Source organism: Nannospalax galili, unplaced genomic scaffold (genome assembly GCF_000622305.1).
Source record: "Nannospalax galili isolate Female #2095 unplaced genomic scaffold, S.galili_v1.0 scaffold155, whole genome shotgun sequence".
In the NCBI taxonomy this organism is placed as follows: Eukaryota; Metazoa; Chordata; class Mammalia; order Rodentia; family Spalacidae; genus Nannospalax; species Nannospalax galili.
Genome location: NW_008339923.1, coordinates 873,120 through 878,934, shown reverse-complemented (window position 1 = coordinate 878,934; position 5,815 = coordinate 873,120). Strand labels below are relative to the sequence as shown.

At 38.8% G+C, this 5,815-nt stretch overlaps 1 protein-coding gene across 5 annotated transcripts in view; it reads right to left on the bottom strand.

The window, feature by feature from the left end:
* Smchd1 (structural maintenance of chromosomes flexible hinge domain containing 1) overlaps positions 1-5,815 on the bottom strand; it is a 158,651-nt gene that overhangs the window by 115,849 nt on the left and 36,987 nt on the right. The window lies entirely within an intron of this gene.

The window sequence follows — 5,815 nt, the reverse complement described above, 5'->3', positions numbered from 1 at the left end:
TAAGAGCACTGGCTGCTCTTCCAGAGGACCTGGGTTCAGTTCCCAGCACACTACATGTTAGCTAACAGTCTGTAACTCAACTTCCAGGGGTTCCAATACCCTCTTCTGGTCTCAATGGACACGGCATGATACAGCTACAGTTGCAGGCAAAACACACATAAATGAATAACTAAAAAAGTAAAACTACTCTAATCCAATTTAGATAATTACTAATACTACAAGTATAACACTAGCAATATTTTATACACATTGAGAATTAGTAGATTACTTTGGGTTATTAATGACATACGTCTCCTATCTAAATATTTGGCAAACATTCTGTGAATCTTATGTCTCAAGATAGACCTCAAAAAGACAGGGTTCAAGATAAATGTTCTGTTTTTGCTATCCTCCTCCTACTCCCGGCAGGTCATGAAAGAAATGACTACAAAATAACATGCCAATATAAAGATATAAACCATGAACTATAAAAACCTAAAGACGATATTCATACAGAAAATGACTAAGAAAATTCCAGGGCCGGGCATGGTGGCACACGACTTTAATCCCAGCACTCAGGAGGCAGTGGCAGGCAGATCTCTGTGAGTTCAAGGCCAGCCTGGTCTACATAGTGAGTTCCAGGACAGCTGGGGCTACAGAGAGACCCTGTCTCAAAAAGACCAAAAAAAGAAAATAAAAAAGGAAAATTCCAGGAAGGATATGGTAGCCCAAATCTATAATCCCAGCAATTGAGAGGTAGAAGCAGGAGGATAAAGGCCAGCCTCACCTAGAGTGTGTTAGAGGCCAGCCTGCATTACATGAGGCCTTCTCTAAAGAGAGAGAGAGAAAAAAAAAGATTAATTAAGAGTGTATGGGAAACGTGGTAGTTCAGAAAACAACAGGCCTGGCGAGATGGCTCAGTGAATAGAGGTGCTTGCCATCAAGCCTGATAACACCTGAATTTGACTTTCTACCCAGAACCCATATGGTGGGGAGAACACTCACTGGTTGTCTTCTGACCTCTACACAGGTCCCATGCCATGTGCACATGTACATACACACAGACACATACACACAAAATAAATAAATGTAACATAAAATTTTAACAAAAGAATAAATTATAAACATATATTGAAAGATGAGCCTAGAAAGCTTGAATTAGAGCAATGGGAAATGGGCAGAAGAAAGGACAGAGGAAAGGGATTATTTTGTTTGAAAAGAGAACTGAGCCAGGCAAGGTGGTGCGTGTCTATAATCAATGCCAGCATTTGAGAGGAAGAGACAGGTGATAGGAAGATCCCAAATTTGAGGCCAGACTGTGCTAGGTATCAAAACCGTGTCTCAAAAGCAAAATTAAAAAAAAAAACAGATAGGAATAGGGGTATAAACAAGCAGGAGAGTGGTATTAGATGTTGTCAGCTGACATTTTTCACATATTTATGCTACCTTTTATTATACAGTTTTGGGATATAGAAACTAGAAAGATGGGCTGGAGAGATGGCTCAGTGATTAAGAGAGCATACTGCTCTTCCAGAGGACCCAGGTTCAGTTCCAGCACCCCCTCAGGAGACTCACATCCACCTCTAACTCCAGTTCCAGGTGATCTGATGCCCTCTTCTAGGCTCCACAAGCACCCACATGCACATAGTGCAAATGAATGCAGTCAAGCACACACATGTATGTGTAACTAGAAACACTAAATAAACAGGGCTGGAGAGATGGCTCAGCAGTAAAGTATACTTATTGCTCTTGCAGAGGACCCAGATTTGGTTCTCAGGACTCACGTGGAGGCTAACAACAATCTGTAACTCCAGTTCCTGGGGCTACAACACCCGCTTCTGGCCTTCGTGGGCATTGCATGCCTGTGGTGCATTTACATACATGAAGATAAAACACTCATACCCAGAAAAAAAAAAAAAAATTAAATAAGAAATAAGAACTTGGGGGGCTTGAGAAATGGCTCCGTGGTTAAGAGTACTGGCAGCTCTTGAGAGGATCCAGGTTCAGTCCCTAGCACCCACTCAGTGAGTCAAAACCATCCATAACTCCAGTTCCAAGAGATCTGACACCCTCTCCCGAATTCCGGGCATTACAGAACATGTGTGCACTTACATACATGCAGGCAATACACTCATACACATAAAATAATAAATAAAATATTTTAAAAGAAATAAGAAGTTGGAAGGACAAAAAAAGTACACTTTCCAGCTGTCCACCTAGCAGGCTTTGTTTGCTTATTTTAATGAAGCAGCTGGAGTTTTTATTCAAAGAGATTTTAAAGAGGGGTTGGAGAAATGGCTCAGCAGTTAAGAATACTGGCTGCTTTCGCAGAGGATCTAGATTTGGTTCACAGCAACCACATGATAGCTAACCACCATCCTTAACTCCAGTTTGAGAGGATTCAAGGTCCTCTTCTAACCTCTGTAGGCACTGCACAACACAGGTGCATTCACATACATTCAGACAAAACATACACATAAAATATAAAAAATTTAAAGATGTTTTAAAATAGATTTTTAGTGTAAGGGTTAGGAGAAGGAAAGACACTCAGAAAAACAGTAACACACATACCCAAGAACTCAGAAGTAGACTTCTCTAAAAGAGTGCTACTGCACTGCAATTTTTTGAAGATTTACTTTTATTCAATATGTATAAGTGTTTTGCCTGCATGTATATAATAAAAGCACCAGGTGCAAGCCTGGTGTCTGCCTAGCTCAGAAGAGGGCAATGGATCCTCTGGAACTGAAGTCACAAAGAACTGTGAGCCACCACATGGGTGCTAAGAACCAAATTCAGGTCCTCTGCAAGAGAAAACAATTGCTCTTAACTGCTGAGTCATTTCTCTAGCCCCTGCATAGCAGTTCTGAGCTGTGGATTCAAGTCTGTTTTCGACAACAATCAAGTAGACTACCCAAAAACTCAGAAGGAAAAATTTACGCATAGGCTATTTCTTGAAATTTCTTAATGGTTTTCTGTTAGCATGCACAGCACTAAAGGACTTAACGCCAGCTTCAAAGTGTCAAAAAATGTCACCATGACCCTGGTTACTGCCAGAAATTCTGTATGCAAGTGCTGGAACAATTGTAATCATTGTACTGGAATCTCTCCAACTCTCCAGTCACAAACATGGCAGTGTGCTCCTTAATTTAGATGCTACAGCATCTCTGGAGGGTCAGTTCAGAACACCTTGATATAATCTGGCCCTTCTAATAATTCCCAGTATCAGTATCTCAATCCTAACAGGAAAGTCTTCAAGAAACATGGATCTGAGAATTGTTAAGTAGCATACACAGAGACAGAAAAGGCTTAACTGCTGATTATAGATCATGAACCACCACATCCACCCACTTTCTGAAAACTGGTAACAGGTCAAGGATAGGAAGACCCAACAAAAGGAGCTAGAAAGAACTGCTCAGAAAAGACAAGGAGCAAGTACCACTGATATCTATGAAGTGTTGGTTGGGATGAAGTTGACAAAAAACACAGAATAGGCTGATCTAAGAGCCCCCAGCTCTACCCAAATTTCATAATACGTAAAATAATTTAAATTCTCAATTCCTACTTTGTCCCAATTTTAACATGGAAGTAATTTCATCAATTTATCTGGAAAACTTTGTGATGGTAAGACAGTGGAGAAAGTTATGTAAATGTATTAAAATGTGTGCTTTGCTACGTAAATGCAACAATATTTAGGGAGAAAAAAGTGGGAAAAGCAAAAGTAATTTCTTAAACAGAGAATGTCAAGTGAGAGAAAATGAAACTACTAAGCATGGCAGAAAATCGCCTACTAGCAATGAAAGTTTCAACTGTCAATTGCCAGCATTCTGCTTCCTTTTCCCCTTTGCTAAAATACAGAACTGGGGATACAGCTCAATGGTAGAGCACTTGCCTAAGCATGTGTGAAACTCTGCGTTCAAGTCTTAGCAATGGAGAAAAAAGAAATATGCTGTGATGGTTAGTGTTGATTGTCAACATGACAGAATCCAGTCACTAGAGACAAGCCTGCTGGCATACATGTGAAATTATCTAGAGTGAGTTTAGCCTCTGGTCTATGAGGAATTATCTAGATTAGGTTAATTGATATTGGAAGACTCATACTATTGTGGGTAGGACCATTCCCTGGGTGGGGATCTGGACTATATGAAGGAAAAAGCAAGCTGATCACTAGCATTCATTAGCCCCTGCTTCTGGACTGAGGATGTAATGTGACAGGCTGCCTTAAGTTCTTAACCCCGTGACTTACCAGGCAGGCTGAACTTTACTCTAGAACTGTGAGCCAATATAAACCCTTCTTTCCTTCCTTAAGTTGCTTTTGTCATCGTATATTTTATCATAGCAACAGAAAAGGAAGACAAACCCCCAAACAAACAAAAAGATAGGTACTTTAATACACAATAGCTAATTGCATAGATAATTTGAGTCTCACCTCTCAAACAACAACAAAAAAAACTGTAACACATACCATGAACGTTTTAAAAAAAATTCAAATTGTCACCATTATTAAATGTCTAAGAACCTATGGGAAAAAAGTAGTAATTCAGGAAACTGTTATACAAAGATATTCATGGCACAGTATTTCTAATTACAGGGAAATCCCGCAATTATGCTAAATGCTCAGTAAAATAACAGTACAACCTTCAAGAGAAATATTATAAAGCTATTAAAATGTGTTGTATGCTGGTTGGAGAGATGGTTCAGCAATTAAGAGCACAGTTTGCTGCTCTTAAGAAGTACCTGGGTTCAGTCCCCAGCACCCACATAATAGCTTAAAACTGTCTTTAACTCCATTTCCAATAACTAAACACATTCTTGTGACCTCCAAAGGTGTGGAAAATATAGTCAAAGCATTCATATTCATAAAAATAAATCTTTTAAAAAATGTGTCATATACTAAAATGAAAAAATATTCAAAATGGTAATGTAGGAAATGTGGAATCAAAGTTCTAAGTGTGTCTGTAACTAGACAGAAGACAGGTATCTTCATATTGAAATCATTGGACTATAAAGAAACTCATCAAAATGTTATCAGTTCCTTTTTCTAACACTTGAGAATATTATATTTTCTTTATACTATTCCATAACATTCTGAAAAAAAAACCATTTTAGAATAAGAAAATTTTGAGCATTTTTACAAAGATTTTTAAATAAAAAACTGTTTCAAACAAAAATAATTGAAGAAACATAAACACCAAGATACAAATTTATTATGAATTTGTCATATTAAAGTCAGGTGTGGTAGCACACACCTTTTCATCTCAGCACTTGGGAGGTGGGTCTCTGAGTTTGAGGCCAGCCTGGTTACATGGTGACTTTCGGGCCAGCCAGTACTAAGACTCTGTCTAAACAAAACAAAACAAATTTGGATAGTAAAACAACAGTTTAAAAGCAAACTAAAAAGCCAGGCACAGTAGTTCATGTCTGTAATCCCAAGGTTTAGGAGGTTAAGGCAGAAGGATCATGAGTTCAAGACTAGCCTGGACTACATATGCTGGAAGACTATGTCTCAAAACAAAGCACAACACACACACACACACACACACACACACACACACACACACACAATATTCTTAACAACAATTTCTTGAACTTACATTATACCATCCACTGTTTTTCTACCTGGTTTCTGTCATTATTTAAAAACAAAAGACTTTAAAACCAAAATTCCAGGACAGAGAGATGGCTCAGTAAATAAAAGCATCTGCCACCAAGCCTGATGACCTGAGTTTGATTCCTGGGACCCACATGGTGAAGAAGAGAATCCATTCCTTCAAGTTGTCCTCTGACCTCCACATGTGGGCTGTGGCACCTACATATCTACATACATACACACACAGGA